This window comes from Ovis aries, chromosome 5, assembly GCF_016772045.2.
Source record: "Ovis aries strain OAR_USU_Benz2616 breed Rambouillet chromosome 5, ARS-UI_Ramb_v3.0, whole genome shotgun sequence".
NCBI lineage: Eukaryota > Metazoa > Chordata > Mammalia > Artiodactyla > Bovidae > Ovis > Ovis aries.
In genome coordinates, this window is record NC_056058.1 from 2,265,157 (window position 1) to 2,286,479 (window position 21,323).

Sequence of the window (21,323 nt, forward strand, 5' to 3'; positions counted from 1 at the left end):
TCCTCTTCTAACACAGACAAAGTTGATTCACAGATGGGTCACTGATCCACTCCTTCCCAGTTCAGAGGCCTTTTGTGATTAGGAAGTAATACTCATCACAAACTCTTCTGAAAGCTGAGATAGGTGATCATGCACCAACTAGGAGAAAGAAGGCCCTGGTTCTGTCTCTTTCAAGATCTCTGTTAACATTTGTAACAAGTCAAAAATCCCAATATTCATCTATCATCCCCATCATCCTAGTTTGGCTTTGAATGTGGTCAGTTTATCTGCTGACCCTAACACAGCTGTTACACTCTCCTGAAGTGAGAGTTGGAGTTCGATGAGCAGGTTGAATATGTCACACAAGTAAGCAAGTTTTGCGACCCATTCTCTATCACTGAAATACGCTACCAGTAATGACTGTTTTTCTAAAAGAAATCTCTGAAACAGCTCTTTTAGCTCAAAAATTCTGGCCAGTGATGTGCCTTTAGAAAGTCATCTCTTTTTGTATTAGAGATGTGTGCTCTGTTTCCATCTCCTCACAGCTTTGTGAACAGACAGGAGTTAAGGGTATGTACATTAATGTGGTTGATAATTTTAAAACGTTGTTAAGTTCAGGTGACATTTTTTGGCTAATCAGCATTTCTCTATGGATGACACAGTCCATAGACTCACATTCAGAAGCAACCTCTTTGACTTGAGTCGTGAAACCAGAAAGCCAGCCAGTCATGGCAGTCACTCCATCTGTGCACATACCAACACAAAATGACCAATTCAGTTTCCCTGATACGTAATCATTCAAAGACTTGAATAGTTCTGCAGCGGTGGTGTTGATTGCGAACGAAAGTGCTCACAACATATCTTCATGCACATCCTCCTGAAAAATAATTCACACAAAAACATGCACTGTTGTCTTGTCAACATCAGTAGACTCATCAACCTGGATTGCACGCCATAGTGACTCATTAATCCTCTCTAACAACTGTGCCTCAGTATCCTCTGCTGTGTCATCCATTCGTCTAATTATGGTGCTAACTAAAAGAGGAACATGTCCCACCTTTTGCACTGCAGCCTCTCCTAAAAGTTCGTGACAAATGAACTTTAGCAGCAGACAGGATCAACTCTTCACAAATAGTAAAGGACTTCTTAGATTTAGCAATGCCGTTTGCCACTACAAGTGATCCTCTCAGTATAGACATAGTTGATGACATGGTGGCCTTCAGTAATTGCTTCTGTTCTTCATGTTCACATTTTAATTTTTCTCTTGAAAATCTCTGAAGACTTGTCTTTTAAAGCAGGGTGCCTGGTCTCACTGTGGTGAAGCAGTTTGGAAGGTTTCACAGCTTCACTGGATAGCCAGTCACCACATACTATAACAAAGTAGGCTTGGAGAATGTAAATCATCTGCTGCAACAACGCATAAGTAGAACTCTTTTTTTTTTTTTTTTAATGCAGCTTTCCAGCACTGTTTACAATAGCTAGGACATGGAAGCACCCTAGATGTCCGTTGGCAGACGAATGCCTAAGGAAGTTGTGGTACACATACACAGCGGAATATTACTCAGCTATAAAAAAAAGAACTCATTTGAGTCAGTTCTAATGAGATGGCTGAAACTGGAGCCTATTATACAGAGTGAAGTCAGTCTGAAAGAGAAACACCAATACTGTATACTAACACATGTGTATGGAATTTAGAAAGATGGTAACGACAATCCTATATGCAAGGCAGCAAAAGACACACAGATGTAAACATCAGACTTTTGGACTCTGTGAGGGAAGGTAAGGGTGGGATGATTGGAGAGAATAACCTTGAAATACGTACATTGCCATATGTAAAATCGATGACCAGTGCAAGTTCAATGCATGAAGCGAGGGGCTCAAAGTCAGTGTTCTGGGACAACCCAGAGGAATGGGGTGGGGAGGCAGGTTGTGGGCTCAGGATGGAGGGACACATGTGCGCCTGTGGCTGATTCATGTTGATGTATCGCAAAAACCGTCACAATAGTGTAAAGTAATTATCCTTCAATTAAAATTAATTTTTTTTAAATGTGGAAATACAAATACAAAAAAGAAAAGATGCAACTTTCCTTTGGAAGTCTTAGAGTCTTCTGCTGTCTCATCATTGGGTCTTTCCCCCTTTTTCAAAGAAGCTCTCCCGTGACATTTGGTTTTTACTCATTTTGGCTAGTGTTGGCTTACCAAACCTGTGACTGAGACAAGCGTGCAGTGCCAGACAAAGGCACGGATGCAAGCAGTAAATAAGATAATGAGCTGGCCACACATGGACTACCATAGGTGTCAGATTCTGAGTTTAAACCTGCCACCAAATGCAGCTTAATTTTCACTGGCCACTCACTGATAGGGTTTTGATGAGTCTGTAAGCAATTGGTTTATTATGGTCTCAGAGTCATACCTCTCTGCTACTGCTAATCTGCAGCCACTTCTCAGTGCTAAGCCACTCATCACCGCCTTAGTGCCACCTCAGATCATCAGGCATTAGATTCTCCTAAGGAGGGAGCAACCTGGATCCCTCATATGCACGGTTCACAGTAGGCTTTGCACGCCTATGAAAATCTAATGCCACCAGTGATCTGACGGGAGGTAGACCTCAGTAATGCCAGCAATGGGGAGCAGCTGTAAGTACAGATTAAGCTTCACTCACTTGTCCGCTGCTCACCTCTGCTGTGTGGCCTGGTTCCTAACAGGCCATAGACTCTACTGGTCCGTGGCCCAGTGGTTGGGGACCCCGGCTGTATAGAAGGGCTTCCCTTGTGGCTCAGTGGGTAAAGAATCTGCTGCAATGCAGGAGACCTGGGTTTGAATATCTTCCTTTCCTGGGTCAAGAAAATCCCCTGGAAAAGAAAATGGCAACCCTCTCCAGTAATTTTGCCTGAGAAATCCCATAGACAGAGGAGCCTTCTATAGAATTCTACAGTATAGAAAGCAGCTGTATCAAATGCAGACAAAATCTCCAGTTTAATTTGTGGGCAGAGTAGTCAGTTAAGCTGGATCTGCCACTGGAATCCAGAGAAGTATGTGACATTTGAGTCAGATCAACATGGTGGCTTAGACTGTAATATTTGGTTTTCTAAAAATAACTGCTAGCTTCATGTGCCTCATTCTGTTGATGTGACAAAGACTTAACCCTTTCTCAAACTTTAGGAAGTTTCCTCTGAGCCTTCTTTTCTACTAGGCTTCCACCTTGAGCCCTATCCTTGGCTTGTGGAGCCCAGTTTGAGCAAGAAAACTGCTAATTTAGGTACAATCACCTGCTCCTGATATCTGATCAAATCCTTCATACCCTACTCTAAATGTCTAAGTTCTTGGCCTGCTTTTAGCAAGAATCTCCTAAATTTGCTGTGTGCTTTTTGGCGATTTTCCATCCACTGACTCCTTTTACCCTGCTCGTTGGAGCTGTAAATCCCCAGCTGTCTTTGCTGTGTTGGGAGCTGAGTTCAGTTTTACTGACACCCCTATTGCAGTACTACTGAATAAAATATGTCTTCACTGTGTTTACCAGTGCTCAACTCTTTCTCTTGAGAGCTGTTTGAACTATATTATAATATTTGATGTTGAAAATTCAGCTTCTCTCTACACCAGTGCCAAATCAAATCTCAGAGACAAAGTTCTGGGTGAAATAGAAAGGATAGCTTCATTGCTTTGCCAGGCAAAGGGAGACACAGTGGAATGTGTCATGCCCTCAAAACCATGTGTCCCAACATGGGGAAGTTTTATAGTAATTATTCAAAGAGGGCATGATCAGTCCATGGACTTTCTTCCAATGGGTGGATGGTGAGGTGAGTAGAAGTTATCATCAAGCTTCAGGTCCAGTTGGTCTGGGGTCTACATCCTTGTGGTCAGTGTATCATCATTAATCATTAACTTTCCCACCTGGAGGGGATTTCAGTATCTGTGAAACAGCTCAAAGACATTATTGTGTGTAACTGTTGATGGGGAAGCACAAGGCTTCTGTTGACTGTTTGTTTCCCCTGGTCTCACATCCTCTTCCTTCCCTAATTAACAATTGCTTGAATCTGCCCATTGGAACTCAGGGAAGTGACCTTATGAAGGAAGCCTGAATGAAGGTTTTTCCTTATAATCAAAGAAATGGAGGACACAGAAATTCTCTGTGTCCAGGAGACTCACTGGGTATCATATTGAAAAACATGAAAATCTTCACAGTTCATTTAATCAAGTGAAGGTAACCCAGATGGCAAAAAGAGTAAAACTCTACCACTACATATATATATATATATACACATATATATATATTTGATTCAAATACCTTGAATCAAACAGTTGCTTCAGAACTACAAAGTCATTCTTACATGGTCTGGTAGAGAAATGGCCCTTGATAAACCCATAACACAGAGTACAGCTTAAAAAAAAAAAAAAAAAAAGCAGACAGAGAATGTAGAATGGGAAGAGGGAGAAGGAACAAAAGAAACCAACCTTCCTTCAAACCCAGCAATCCACTAATATAAAAATTCAGATAAATAAAAAACACATGAGAAGAGGACAGCACTAAATCCAAGTCTATTAGTAATTGCTATATTTGCACATGAACTGAACTTCCAATGAAAAGCAAAATACTGTCAGACTTACGTTCTTATAAATCTAAGCTACATGTTAAAACATAAGGATACACAAACTTTGAAAGTGGAAAACTGGCAAAAGATATACCTGGCAAATATTAACCCCCAAAAGTTAATGTGTGTGTGTGTGTGTGTGTGTACTAATGTGCATGTGTGCACGCACGCACACACACACACACACACAGAAATTAAACCAAAAAATATCGCTAGAGGTAGAGAAGGTAATTACATAACAATAAAAGAGTTACTTCATCAGGAAAAGAAAATATTCATGAACTTTCATACCCACTCCAATGTTCTTGCCTGGAGAATCCCAGGGACGGAGGAGCCTGATGGGCTGCCGTCTATGGGGTCACACAGAGTAGGACACGACTGACGTGACTTACCAGCAGCAGCATAAACTTTCATATATTTAATAATGGAGTTTCAAAATAAATACAGCAACAATTGACAGAACAACAAAGAGAATTGACAAATTCACTGAGTTATTTTTAAAGTGTCTTTTCCAGTAATTGATAGGAAAATCTACCCCCCACACACTCACCAAAATCACTAAAGATATATAATATCCGAAGAGTGAAATTAACCAGCTTTGATTTAACTGATGAACATAAAGAACGTTGCATGCCCAAAGTAATGAAAACACATTTTTTATCACACGGTTATGAAAAATGACTTCGAGTTAGTCTACAAAAGTAGTCTCAACACATTTCAAAGAATTGGTTTCATAAATATCACATTCTTTGACAACAATGCAATGAGAGATTTTTTAAAAGACCAGAAGCCAGAAAACAAATTTATAGATATCAAAGGGGAAGGACAGTAGGAGGGATTGGGAGATTGGTGTTCACGTATATACACCACTGTATATAAAATAGATAACTAATGAGAACCTTCTACTCCTCCATCTTGTGATAGCACATAAGAAATTATCTAAATCCAGATCAAATTCAAGGGAAGTCGTGATGCTCATTGCCCTTATAGGAGTCCACATTTACGAAGAAGCACTGTGGAAAGAGTCGGTTAGTAGCCACCATGTCTCGGGTCCCCTGGATGACCTGCAGTGTGTGACCCTCCACTCAGTGCTCCGAAGCCACTGGGGTGCCAGAGACCCATGGCTAGGTCTTTCCCAGCCTCCATGTGCAGGCTCCAGGGACTCCCACACATTGCTGCAGCCCACGGCCATACAAAGATGGGCACAACAAAGGACAGAAGTGGTACAGACCTAACAGAAGCAGAAGATATTAAGAAGAGGTGACAAGAATGCACAGAAGAAATATACAAATATACATAGTTATCTTCATGATCCAGATAACCATGATGGTATGATCATTCACCTAGAACCAGACATCCTGGAATGTGAAGTCAAGTTAGCCTGAGGAAGCATCACTATGAACAGAGCTAGTGGAGGTGATGGAATTCCAGTTGAGCTATTTCAAATCCTAAAAGATGGTGCTGTTAAAGTGATACACTCAATATGCCAACAAATTTGGAAAACTCAGCAGTGGCCACAAGACTGGAAAAGGTCAGTTTTCTTTGCAATCTCAAAGAAGGGCAATGTCAAAGCATGCTCAAACTACCACACAATTGCACTCATTCAATGCTAGCAAAATAATGCTCAAAATTCTCCAAGCCAGGCTTCAACAGCACGTGAACCGTGAACTTCCAGATGTTCAGGCTGGATTTAGAAAAGGCAGAGGAACCAGAGATCAAATTGCCGACATCCACTGGATCATTGAAAAGCAAGAGAATTCCAGAAAAACATCTACTTCTGCTTTATTGACTATACCAAAGCGTTTGACTGTGTGCATCACAACAAACTGTGGAAAATTCTTCAAGAGATGGGAATACCAGACCACCTCCCCTGCCTCCTGAGAAATCTGTATGCAGGTCAAGAAGCAACAGTTAAAACCAAACATGGAATACCATTGTTCCATGTCCACTGGTTCCAAATTGGGAAAGGAGTATGTCAAGGCTGTATATTGTCACTCTTCTTATTTAACTTATATGCAGAGTACATCATGTGAAATGCCAGGCTGGATGAAGCACAAGCTGGAATCAAGATTGCTGGGAGAAATATCAATAACCTTAGATACACAGATGACACTGCCCTTATGGCAGAAAGTAAAGAAGAACTAAAGAGTCTTCGATGAAAATGAAAGAGAAGAGTGAAAAAGTTGGCTTAAAACTCAACATTCAGAAAACAAACATCATGGAATCTGGTCCCATCACTTCATGGCAAATAGATGGGGAACCATGGAAACAGTGACAGATTTTATTCTGGGGGGCTCCAAAATCACTGAAGATGGTGACTGCAGCCATGAAATTAAAAGACGCTTGCTCCTTGGATGAAAAGCCATGACCAACTAGATAGCATATTAAAAAGTAGAGACATTACTTTGCTGACAAAGGTCTGTTTAGTCAAAGCTTTGGTTTCTCCAGTAGTCATGTATGGATGTGAGAGTTGGACTAAATAGAAAGCTAAGCACCAAAGAACTGATGCTTTTGAACTGTGGTGTTGGAGAAGACTCTTGAGAGTCCCTTGGACTTCAAGGAGATCAAACCAGTCCATCCTAAAGGAAATCAGTCCTGAATATTCATTGGAAGGACTGATGCTGAAGCTGAAACTCCAATACTTTGGCCACCTGATGTGAAGACCTGACTCATCGGAAAAGACCCTGACCCTGGGAAAGATTGAAGGTGGGAGAAAAAGAGGACGACAGAGGATGAGATGGTTGGATGGCATCACTGACTCGATGGACATGAGTTTGAGCAAGCTCCGGGAGTTGGTGATGGACAGGGAAGCCTGAGGTGCTGCAGTCCATGGGGTCGCAAAAAGTCGAAATACTGAGTGATAGAACTGAACTGAACGAGAACTTACTTTATAACACAGGGAACTCTATTCAGTGCTCTGTGGTGACCTAGGTGGGAGGGAAATCTAAAAGAAGGGGGGTGTTTGTATATTTGTAACTGAATCACTTTGCTATACAGCAGAAACTAACACAACATTATAACGCAACTCTACCCCAGTTTAACAACAACAACAAAAAGATCAGAAACCTTTTTTTAAAAAAGAATATTTAGAGATTAGGCTTGTCACACTCTAATCAGGCTCCTCTGAGCTCATTTTCAGCTAGGCCTCAACTGATGGGTTCTCGTTTTTGTTTCTGCGTTGTCAAGTTTTAGCAAGAATCCTACTAAATTAGTGTAGCCAGAATGCTCCCTCCCGCATACCTTATCACTCTTAGTGCTGGTGGTGCTGGTGGTGGTTCAGTCACTGTGCCATGTCTGACTCTTGTGACCCCATGGACTGTAGCCCGCCAGGCTCCTCTGTCCATGGGATTCTCTAGGCAAGAATACTGGAATAGGTTGCCATTTCCTTCTCCAGTGGATCTTCCCAAGCCAGGGATTGAACTGGGGTCTCCTGCACTGCAGGCAGATTCTTTACCAACTGAGCTAATCTGGGAATTCCTCCTCTACCATGCCTCAGGTGATGTCTGCTTTCAGTTAAGTATTCTGTTAGGTTGGGCTTCCCTCACCCCTGACATTTCCTCCTCTTAGGAATTTTCTATTCTCTGACCACCCACCACTTCACTTGGTTCCTTAGCAAAAAATTCCTACTTGTTCATGCTATGTATGGAGTTGATCCCAATCCTTCTTCCCCACTGCTAGATTCCACTGCAGTGATCCCTGTACCCAATTGCAATGCCCACCCCTTGAATAAACTCTGTCTTATTGTTCTTTATTGTTGTTCAGTCACTCAGTCAAGTCCGACTCTTTGTGACCCCATGGATTGCAGCATGCCGGGCTTCCCTGTCCTTCACTATCTCCCAGAGTTTGCTCAAACTCATAGTCCATTGAGTCAATAATGCCATCCAACCATCTCATCCTCTGTTACCATTAACAGCTTTTTTTTTTGACAGGAGGGATAAAATTTTTATTTCTGATAATACACCAAATTTTGTTCCCTTCTGAAACCTGGTGGTTTAGTGGCTAAGTTGTGTCCAACTCTTGCAACCCCAGAGACTGTGGGGAGCCAGGTTTCTCTGTCCGTAGGATTATCCAGGCAAAAATACTGGAGTGGGTTGCCATTTCCTTCTCCACTTCTGAAACCTAGTAAAGCCAAAATTAAGGTATTATTTGAAAAGTTAACTCACAAAGTCAGGGAAAATCAGGCAAGGACACACCAGCAACATTTTAGACCCGAAAAGTAGATAGATGTTATATTCTTGGTAAATCTTGGAAAATGCCAAATTCCAGGTAGTTAGTCTCTGGAGAGGAAATTGGGAAAAAGGAAGTAAGACACAGGCCAGCCATGTGGCAAGAGTGTTCCTGAATCTAAACTTGGTCTGCTCACCACACAACAGGCTAATAATCGTGAGACAAGTTGTTGAGGCAAGGAATAATGACTTTATTTGGAAAGCCAAGCATCTGAGAAGATGTGTCCTAGAGTACCATCTTATCAGGGTCTGGATGCCAGTTTCTTTTCTAGAACAGAGATGGGGATGAGGTATGGAAGTAAAGTAAAACGGCCATTAGTTTTGCAAATATCTCCTGGAATGTCCAGCATCATGGAGGAGATATGCTAATTTTTTTTTCCTTTTCTGCAGACTTTTACGGGTGGGCAGGGTCAGAATGTCTCCCTGTGAGATGTGAGCTGAACAAATGCACTTCAGTTTAACTTTCAGGCAGAGGGGCAGGGTTCCCTGAGGCAGGCCTGTTATGCCCGAAGTCTGAGTCCCCAAAACTGAGAGAAATAAGACGTCCAAGGCAATGCAAAAGCATAAAGGGAGTTTATTGCTAGCTCAAGCTAGGGCTCCCACCGGCACTGACGCAGCGGCTATAGGGAGGGAGCCCCGAGTCTTGGGCTGCACTGCTTTTATAGGGAATTTATTCAGGTAAAAGGGTACAAAAAGGGGGTGTTCAGGCAAGAGGACAACTGATTAGCCACTTTAGGGAGTGTTTAAGTTGACAGATAACTGGCTGGTTTCTTCCATCCATAGGATTTGTGTGTAGATTCTTGATTGGTTTTCACTTCCAAGGTAAATCACAAACTCCTGAACATAAAGTCAGAAGGTTTAGCCTAGGGGCCAATTGGCTCATGTACAGTGGGGCTAGGTTAGGTAATCTGAGGGTTGATTGCCTATGGGTAGTGGGCTCAGGTTGGGTAACGTCCAAAGTTCTTTTTCCCGGGACCCTGCGGGATGGAATTCTTTTATAAGACGGAGTAGCTCAGGCCCTTCATCCTAGGGTGAGTGGGACCCTCCTAGGGGTAGTCTCCCGGAATCATGACCCAGGTTTACAAGAATTCAAAACCTAGGCCTAGTGCAACCTGTCGAGCCTGCCATGGCTCCAGTCTGGTTCCCCAACAAGGCCCAAGGCTATGGTTTTTCCTGTGGTCATGTATGGATGTGAGAGTTGGACTGTAAAGAAAGCTGAGTGCTGAAGAATTGATGCGTTTGAACTGTGGTGTTGGAGAAGACTCTTGAGAGTCCCTTGGACTGCAAGGAGATCCAACCAGTCCATTGTGAAGGAGATCAACCCAGGGATTTCCTTGGAAGGAATGATGCTAAAGCTGAAACTCCAGTACTTTGGCCACCTCATGCGAAGAGTTGACTCATTGGAAAAGATTCTGATGCTGGGAGGGATTGGGGGAAGGCGGAGAAGGGGAGGACAAAGGATGAGATGGCTGGATGGCATCACCGATTCGATGGACGTGAGTCTAAGTGAACTCCGAGAGTTGGTGATGGACAGGGAGGCCTGGCGTGCTGCGATTCATGGGGTCGCAAAGAGTCAGACACGACTGAGCGACTGAACTGAACTGAACTGAACTGAACTGAGAGTTATAGACAGCGTGCTTTCAGAGACTATAAAACAAAAGCAATGGGAAGCAAAGGTTTAAAGTAAAAGAAACAGATCCAACATGGAGTCAGATTCTGTTTTTCTCTATTACAAGAGGTTGAAGCTTTTGAAGAAAGCTGTTTGGTGAAGAATTCTCAGGAATTTAGAGAAATCTTGGGGAACAGTTGAGAAAGTTGATCTCTGTATTCTCCATGCTTTAATTTTGTTTTTAAATTAACTTTTAAACAATTGAAGTACAATGTCCATACTGAGAACTCTTAAGTGGTGTAAAAGACTGTGAAATGAACCAAAAGATTATTTGCTGTCTGCAGGAGAAAACTGTGTCTAGAGCAAGCCCTTCCAGGTCATCTGAGTCTATAAGCCATTGAAAGGCTGCTGCTGCAAGCTGTGAATGACCCTGGGATTCATGGCCTCTGGAGGAGAGGAATTTGATCCAGGGCCAGAGACAAGCCTTGATCATTCAGAGCTCTTTGTATAATAAAGTTTTATTAAAGTATAAAAAAGATAGAGAAAGCTTCTGACTTAGACATCAGAAGGGGACAGAAAGAGTGCCCTTTTGCTAGTTTTTAGTAAGGAGTTTTATACCTATTAGCAAGCTGCTAATTAGAGAAAGGAAATGCCTCAAAACTGAGAGACTGCACCAGGCCCCTCACCCACAACATGCACTTTGAGATAACATTGGCTCAAGGTGAGTTATCCCGGGTCACGACTCAATTGACATGAATCTTGAAGAAAGGCAGATTTCCGAGCAAATAACATAGCTTAAGAAAACATTTCCCTGAGAAAAACGCGTTGGTTAGCTCAAGTTTGAGATCAAGTTAAGTTCAGGTGGAACCCGGTGGTGCCATGACAACGCAGGATTAGAAGAGGGAAAAAAGGAGTCTGCCACTTGCCGTTTATTCCCTCCTGCCGCTGGGAGACCTCTGGCCTCCCTACTGAGCCTACGACCATTTCATTACCTTTCAGCTATTCTAAAAGTTTGTAAGTTTAAATATCGTAGACAGCTAAAAACAATGCATATCATTCTTTTCTGTAGATTTGCAAATAAACTGTCTGATGGAGGGACAATTGATTTCCCTCCAGCCAGCCCCCAGCACAAAAACCAGTTCTGAATCTGTTTGTAAATTCATTTCATGTCTTCTGCACCGTTTGTAACTTTTTGCTTATTCCCTCACTAAGTAATTTAAAATCTGTGCATTTTATATCTATATGGCAGTCATAATTTTACCTTTAAAAAAAACCCCTCCTCTTTAATAGTGTACTGATTATATATATATTATATACATATATATAATAAAAACATTTTTATATATAAAGTGTATATAAAATAAAAACAAAAGTTGATCCTTTCTCTATCTTACTCACAAACTTAGTAGCGCTGTCAAACCCTAGTTTGTGTGCTCAGTATACAGTGAGGCCAAACAAACCAAAACATAAGAGTTTGGTGTGCAGAGAAAAGGTTTGTGCTAAGGGCCAAGCAAGGAGAATGAGTGGCTTGTGTTCAAAAAGCCCAGATTCCCCGAGACTTTTCAAGGAAGAGTTTTTATAGGAAAAATTTGAGAGAAGGGTGGCAGGGGTGTAAACTTCCTCTGATTTGGTTGGTGGTGAGGTAACAGGCTGGTGTTCCAGGAATCACAATCATCAGTCATCTAGTTCCAACCAGTCTGGCTCCATATGCTTGTGCTCAGACTGAAGTCACCATCTTCCACCTGGGTGGGGACGTTACTTTGCCAACAAAGGTCTGTATAGTCAAAGCTATGGTTTTCCCAGTAGTCATTTACAGATGTGAGAGTTGGACCATAAAGAAGCTTCAGAGCCAAAGAATTGATGCCTTCAAACTTTCTGGTGTTAGAGAAGACTCTTGAGAGTCCTTTGGACAGCAAAAAGATCAAACCAGTCAATCCTATAAGAAATAAACCCTAAATATTCATTGGAATGCCTGATGCTGAAGCTTCAATACTTTGACCACCCGATGCGAAGAGTCAACTCATTAGAAAAGACCCTGATGCTGGGAAAGATTGAAGGCAGGAGGAGAAGGGGATGACAGGTTGGATGGCATCACCAAACAAGAGTTTGAGCAAGCTCCGGGAGATGGTGAAGGACCGGGAGGCTTGGCGTGCTGCAGTCCATGGGGTCGCAAATAGACACGACCGAGTGAACGACACCAATAACCTGGGCAGAGCGCGTGGCTAATTCCTATAGAAGAACCTAGAGACATATTATTATGTATATGCGTTGAGGGGGAACCAGGACCCTGCCCCACACTGCTCTCTTGCTTCTTTTTGCATTTCCTCACTCCCCTAGTTAGTAACTATTTGATTACGCTCTTAGGGAACTCAGGGAAGGTCTAGGAGGCGGAAAGCCTTTTTTCCTACAGATTAGAAATGAGGGGCATGAAGCGACTTTGTATCTAGGAGGGCCCCAAAGGGGCCTGCTCAGTTTCAGCCTCTTCCACTTTTGATACTCCTCAACCTTGAGGGAATAGGTGCTAGACAAGAAAGGGAATAACATTTTGGGTAGAGAGGTTAATCATAAACTTGGCAGAAGAACTCAGCTTTAAGGGGACTCAGTTTCAATATGTTGACTTTTAAAAAATGCACATTGTGAGAGTTCCAAGGTGAGTTTTATTTGGGGCAAAGTGAGGACTATAGCCCAGGAACAGTACCTGAGATAGTTCTGAGAAACTGCTCCAAAGAGGCAGTGTTGGGGGGTGGGGGGCAGTGGGCAGTGGTAGAGGGGTAGAGGTCAACCTATACGTTATTTTGCGGAAGGAAGAGTTCATTTGATCAAGTACTTATCTTTGCAAAAGTTTTCTGCTAGTCACAAGGAGCTGATGTTACCTTGAAGGGATTTAGTGATTTTTGAGATATGAGGAGGACTTCCCTGGTGGCTCAGACGGTAAAGTGTCTGCCTACAATGTGGGAGACCTGGGTTCAATCCCTGGGTTGGGAAGATGCTCTGGAGAAGGAAATGGTAACCCACTCCAGTATTCTTGTCTGGAAAATCCCATGGTAGGCTACAGTCCATGGGGCTGCAAAGAGTCGGACACGACTGAGTGACTTCACTTCACTAGATATGAGGAGATGCAAGAATTGGGCTCGTAAAATCAGTTCCTGAAAATATCTGACTTCTGAAGATCTGTTCTGCCAGTTTTCCCAGAGGACAGAGTGCCTCATCCCTGATCTCTTTGCAGGTATATTGAAGGTCAGTGACTACAGTAATTAGTGATCTAATCTTTGTAGAGGCAGATGGCAAGGGACAATTTTTAGCTGACACCACCAATCATTAAAATTAGGATTTTCTGTTTATGAAAAGATAGTTAAGATAAATCAAAAGCAAGTGATATGATGGGAAGAAGTCTTTGCAGTACACTTTCCTACCAAAGGATTCATTCAGAATATATGAAAAACTCCTAAAAATAAAAGAGAAAAAAAGCAGAAAATCCAAGTTTAAAATGAACAATTTGAACAGAAAGATATCTAAATGGCCAATAAACTTTTTTAGTTATTGGGGAAATGAAACCTTTAATCACAACATAATACTACAGAATGGGAAACATTAAAAGCCTGGCAATAGTCAATGTTCATGAGGATATGCAGTAGCCAGCTGGATACTGACTGTGTTTTGCACAACTTCTTTGGAAAATTCTCCAGCTGTAACTACTCAAAATGAATATTTACATCCTTATGAGCCAGCAATTCCATTAAAAGTTCTGTAAGTCTCTCTGATTTTTAATAGTATGAGTCTATTACCAAGAGTAAGCTCATCTTTATATGCTGTCAGAAAGTCAGTTTGTGAATCTTAAAGAGAACTGGACTCAAATCTGGAAATGCAGTTGCAAGTCACTTCTAAGAGGGCCTTCAGCAACAACCAGCATCCCTTCACCCACAGTCCTCAAAAATGTAACCAACTTAGTAGTCAAGGAGGTAGGGAGACAACTAAGAGAAATTTAGTATGACTGATGTAGATTGAGTTAGGATCCTGAGTCCTCAGTGAAACTTGCAAGATTCACAGTAGGTTTGAGACAAGTGAAATTTGTATTACCTAAATGTATAACCAGATTTTATAAAACTCTTGGAGGAAAACATAAGCAGAACACACCTGGACATAAATTGAAGCAATACCTTTTTGAATCCTAGAGTAATGAAGTTAAAAGCAAAAATAGTAAATGGGACCTCATTAAACTTAAGCTTCTGCACAGCAGAGGCAAAAACACCACCCACAGAATGGGAGAAAATATTTGTAAGTGATGCAACCAACAAGAGGTTAGTCTCCAAAATATACAAACAGCTCATGCAGCTCAATAACAACAACAAAAACCCAACCCAAAAAAATGGACAGAAGATCTAAGGAGACATTTCTCCAAAGGAGACGTATAGATGGCCAAAAAGCATGTGAAAAAATGCTCAACATCACTACTTATTAGAGAAATGAAAATCAAAACTGCAATGAGGTATCACCTCATACTGGTCAGAATAGCCAGCATAAAAAGTATACAGACAAATGCTGGAGAGTATATGGAGAAAAGGGACCCCTTCTTCACTGCTGATGGGAATGTAAATTAGTACAGTCATTATGGAGAATGGTATGGAGGATCCTTAAAAAACTAAACATAGAATTACCAGCAATCTCACCCTTGGGCATGTATTCAGAGAAAACCATAACTCAAAAGGATGCATGTACCCTGACATTCACTGCAGCACTATTTATAACAGCCAGGATATGGAAGCAACCAAAATGTTCCTCAACAAAAGAAAGAATAAAAAGGATGTGGTATGTATAGACAATGGAGTATTTGTTGTGGTTGCTTAGTCACGAAGGTGTGTCCAACTCCTGAGACCCCATGGACTGTAGCCCACCAGGCTCCCCTGTCCGTGGGATTTCTACTGGAGTGGGTTGCCATTTCCTCCTCCAGAGGATCTTCCCAATCCAGGGATCAAAACCACATCTCTTGCATTGCAAGCACATTCTTCACCATTGAGCCATCAGGGAAGCCCAAAATGAAATATTAATAATACTCAGCCATAAAAAAATGAAATAATGCCTTTTGCAGAAACATGAATGAACCTGGAGATTGTCATACTAAATGAAGTAAGCTAGAGAAAGACAAATATCATGTGATATTACTCGTATGTGGAATCTAAAAAAAAAAAAAAGGTACAAGTGAACTTCTTTACCAAACAGAAACAGAATCACAGATGTAGAAAACAAACCTATGGTTATTGGGGGGAAAGGGGAGGGGGATAAATTGGGAAATTGGGATCAACTTATACACACTATTATATATAAAATAGAAAACTAATAAGGACCTACTGCATAGTACAGGGAACTCTACTCAATACTCTGAAATGACCTATATGGGAAAAGCATCTAAAAAGGAGTGGTTATAAGTACATGTACTTGATGGACGTGAGTCTGAGTGAACTCTGGGAGCTGGTGATGGACAGGGAGGCCTGTTGTGCTGCGATTCATGGGGTCGCAAAGAGTCGGACACGACTGAGCGACTGAAATGAACTGAACTGATAACCGATTCACTTTCCTGTGCGCCTGAAACTAACACAGCATTGTAAACTACATTTCATTTAAAATTTCAAAAAGCAGCCTGACTGATCAACAAAGGAACCTTAGAGACTAATCCCTCTAATAAGCTTACATTTAAAAACTGTCAACACAGTATTACTGCTGAAATGATGATATTGCATAACCAAGTGAAGTATATTTCAGAAATACAAGGGTGGGTCATCCCAGGTGAAAAATGTAATTCACCATATGAACATGAAAAAAAAAGGAAAGATATATGATAATTCCTATTTATTCAGAAAAATCATCTCGTAAAATTCAACATCCATTCATAATGAATTTTCTGAAAATCCCTCCTAGCAAACTGAAAGAGAACTTCTTTAATTCGATTTGTCATATCTGTTAAATGGACTTCTCTGGTGGCTCAGACAGTAAGGAATCTGCCTGCAATGCAGGAGACCAGAGTGTGATCCCTGGGTCTGGAAGATCCCCTGGATAAGAGAATGGCTACTCATTCCTGATGCTGGGAGGGATTGAGGGCAGGAGGAGAAGGGGACGACAGAGGATGAGATGGCTGGATGGCATCACTGACTCGATGGACGTGAGTCTGAGGGAACTCCGGGAGTTGGTGATGGACAGGGAGGCCTGGCGTGCTGCGATTCATGGGGTTGCAAAGAATCGGACATGACTGAGTGACTGAACTGAACTGAACTCATTCCAGTATTCTTGCCTGGAGAACTCCACCAACAGAGGATCCTGGCATGCTAGAGTCCATGGGGTCCAAAAAGTTGGACATGGCTGAGGGACTAACTTGATAACTGATCTGTTAAATACCATAGCAAATACCATACCTAATGTGAGTTACTGAAAGCTTTTCCCCTAAAATCAGAAATGATGCCCCTCACAAATCTAGATGCCCACCCACACAACAGATTGCATATAAAAACATCATTATGACTTTGTGATCCACAAAACTTTCTTAAACAGGATATAAATCATGCTTCCCGTAAGGGAATGTATTGATAAAGTAAACTTCATTAAAAAAAACTTTACCAATGTTTACTGAAAGATACTTTTTTAAAAAAATGAAAGGCAAGCAGATGAGTGGGAGAAGGTATTCGCTATACTTAAATGTTCACAAAGACTTGAATTCATGAAATAAAAAGGACTCCTTGAAAAACAAAGCAAAATAGGTAACCTAATAAAAGGAAGGGCATGAAACATGAAAATCAGGACATCAAAATGAAAAAAAAAAAAAAGTAGGATATCCAAATGGCCTATAAACATAGAAAAAGATGCTCAGCTTGATTAGACCCCAGGAGATCATAAGACAAAACCACAATGAGGTATCAATACACACCTCCCAGATTCACTAAAATGACAGGCAGCCCCTTGTTTGCATTGAAGAGGGAAATACACACTGGTATACTCACATTGTAACATTTTTTGGCAGTATTTATTAAATACTAAAACTGACATGTACCTACCTTCAGTTCAGTTGACTGGTATCTGACTCTTTGCAACCCCATGGACTGCAGCACGCCAGGCCTCCCTGTCCATCACCAACTCCCAGAGCTTGCTCAAACTCATGTCCATTGAGTCGGTGATGCCATCTGAAAGTTTGTTCCTGAGCCGTGAAAGACACCGGGATGCTTGGCCTCTGGAGGAGAAGAATTCAATCCAGGGCCAGTGATGACCTTTTGTGTAATAAAGTTTTGCTAAAATATAAAAGATACAGATAAAGCTTCTGACATAGACATCAGATGGGGGCAGAAAGAGTGCACCCCTGCTAGTCTTTAGCTGGATGTTATATAGCTACTAGCAGGCTGCTAATTGGAGAAAGGAAAGGTCTCAAAACTCAGAGACTGGCACCAGGCCCCTCACCCACAACATGCATTTTGAGATAACACTGGCACAAAGTGAGTCATCCCAGGACATAAAATGATTGACGTGAATCTTGAAAAAAGACAGGTTTTTAAGTAAATATGTAGTTTCATTAACATAGATTAGGAGAACAATGTATGAATAAAATATACCGGTTTGTTGACCCCTTATCAGTTCGGAATCTTAAGCAGAATCAACTTGAAGAAAGAGTCGAGGATAAATGCATAGTTCACTAACATAGCTTAAGAAAACCATTTCCACAAGAAAAATGCATTGGTTAGCTCAAGGTTTGAGAAAAGTCAAGTTCAGGTGGAGCCAGGTGTCATCATAGCAACGCAGAATTTTAAGAGAAACCTTTTAAATTTGTATAGAGAAGGGGGAAAAATCTAACACATTTGTTTCCTCCTGCTGCTTAAGAGAGATAAAAAATGTCTGATACTTGCAGCCTATTTCCTCCATTTGGAGATCCCTGGCCTTCCTGCCTGTTACCCTCTCACATCCAACCATCTCATCCTCTGTTGTCCCCTTCTTCTCCTGCCTTCAATCTTTCCCAGCATCAGAGTATTTTCTAATGAGTCAGTTCTTTGCATCAGGTGGCCAAAGTATTGGAGTTTCAGCTTCAGCATCAGTCCTTCCAATGAATTTAGGACTGATTTCCTTTAGAACTGACTGGCTTGATTTCCTTGAAGTCCAAAGGACTCTCAAGAGTCTTCTCCAATACCACAGTTCAAAATCATCAATTCTTCAGCACTCAGCCATTTTTTTGTTTTGTTTTGTTTTTTTTTTTTTGGTCCATGCATGACTCTCACATCTATGTATGACTCTCATATCTATGTATGACTACTAGAAAAACCATAGCTTTGACTAGATGGACCTTTGTCGGCAAAGTTAACATCTCTGCTTTTTAATATGTTGTCTAGGTTGGTTACAGCTTTTCTTCCAAGGAGCAAGGGTCTTTCAATTTCTTGGCTGCAGTCACCATCTGCAGTGATTCTGGAACCCAAGAAAATACAGTCTGTCACTGTTTCCATTGTTTCCCCATCTTTTTGCCACAAGGTGATGGGACCAGATGCCATGATCTTTGTTTTTTGGATGTTGAGTTTTAAGCCAACTTCTTCACTCTCCTCTTTGACTTTCATCAAGAGGCTCTTTAGTTCTTTTCACTTTCTGCCATAAGGGTGGTGTCATCTGTCTATCTGAGGTTATTGATATTTCTCTGGGTAATTTTGATTCCAGTTTATGCTTCATCCAGCCCAGCAATTTACATGATATATTCTGCATACAGGGTTTCCTTGGTGACTCAGATGGTAAAGAAGCCACGTGCAATGCAGGAGACCTGGGTTCAATCCCTGGGTTAGGAAGATCCCCTGGAGGAGGGCATGGCAACCCTCTCCAGTATTCTTGCCTGGAGAATCCTCCTGGCCAGAGGAGAACTGGGGGTGGGAGGATCTATAGTGCATGGGGTAGCAAAGAGTCAGACACAGCTGAGCCACAAAGCATAGCACAGCATTCTGCATGATAAATAAGCAGGGTGACAGTAAACAGCTTTGACATACTCCTTTCCCAATTTTGAACCAGTCCATTGTTCCACATCCGGTTCTAACTGCTGCTTCTTGATCTGTGTACAGATTTTTCAGAAGGCAGGTCAGGTGGTCTGGTATTCCCCTCTCTTTAAGAATTTTCCACAGTTTGTTGTGATCCACACAGTCAAAGGCTTTGGCGTAGTCAATAAGGCAGATGATTTTCTGGAATTCTCTTGCTTTTTCAATGACCCAATAAATGTTGGCAATTTGATTTCTGGTACCTCTGCCTTATCTAAATCCAGCTTGAACATCTGGAGTTCACGGTTCGCATACTGTTGAAGCCTGGCTTGGAGAATTTTGAGCATTACTTTGCTCTCATGTGAGATGAGTGCAATTGTACGGTAGTTTGAATGTTCTTTGGCATTGCCTTTCTTTAGGGTTGGAATGAAAACTGACCTTTTCCAGTTCTGTGGCCACTGCTGAGTTTTCCAAATTTGCTGGCATATTGAGTGTAGCACTTTAACAGCATCATCTTTTAGGACTCAAAATGGCTCAGCTGGAATTCCATCATCTCCACTTCCAAAGAAGGTGATGCTGTGTATATACTGGAATTGGAAGGGAGTCCTCTAATATGAGTGCCTTCTGGAAAACCAAATGAGTAATTCTAATAAGTACTAATATTCCCAAGTATACCAAATGAGAGCAGCACTCATTGACAAGCATCTAGATTTAATCAACAGAAAATGCATCATCTTCTATCAGGCTAATGCAAGACTGCATGTTTCTTTGATGACCAGGCAAAAACTGTTAACAGCTTGGTTAGGAAATTCTGATTCATCCACTGTATTCACCAGATATTGCACCTTTGGATTTCCATTTATTTAAGTCTTTACAAAATTCTCTTAATGGAAAAAATTTCAAATACCTGAAAGATCGTAAAAGGCACCTAGAACAGTTCTTTGCTCAATAACATAAGAAGTTTGGGGAAGATGGAATTATGAATTTGCCTGAGAAATGACAGAAGGTAGCAGAACAAAATGATGACTACGTTGTTCAATATAGTTCTTGGTAAAAATGAAAAATGTGTCTTTTATTTTTACTTAAAATCTGAAGGAACTTTTTGGTCAACCTAATACAACTCCATCAATAGTGCACATGGGTTCCCTTTCTCCACATCCTCACTAGCTCTTTTTATCTCTTGTCTTTTTAGTATGGTCATTCTAACAGGTGTGCAGTGATTTCTCATTATGGCTTTAATTTGTATTTCCCTAATGCTGTGTTTCTTTCCATACACCTGTTGACCATTTGTATGTCTTTGCCAAGTTTTTAATTGGGTTATTAGTTTTTATTATTGAGTCATTTTCTCGTCTTTAAAAAGAAGGAAATCCTGACATTTAGAGCAATATGGATGGACCTGGAAGAAACTATGTTAAATGAAATAAGCCAAACACAGAAGGACAAATATTCCACGACCCTTCTTCTGTGAGGCATCTACAACAGTCACATATAGCAGCAGACAGCAGAATGAGGGTTACAGGTAACAGAGGGACAGGGCCGTGGGGAGCTGAACTTCAACAGTGGGTCACACGAGATGAGTAAGTACTGCCCAAGATAATGCCTACCATAAACAGTACAATCAGCATAGTTAATTGTGCATGTAAAAATGGAAGGAGGGTAGATCTCACTCTGCTGTCTATGGGGTCGCACAGAGTCGGACACGACTGAAGCGACTTAGCAGCAGCAGCAGCAGCAACAGATCTCATTCTATGTGTTCTTACCGAAATTTTAAAAACACACAACAAAGGCACAGAGAAAAGTTTTGGATGTGATGGATATATCTATTACATTGATTGTGGTGATGGTTTCGGGGGGGTAGGCATGTGTCCAAACTCAACAAATGTGTACTCATTAATTATGCACACTTTTTGGTGTATCAGTTATACCTCAGTAAATCTCGGGG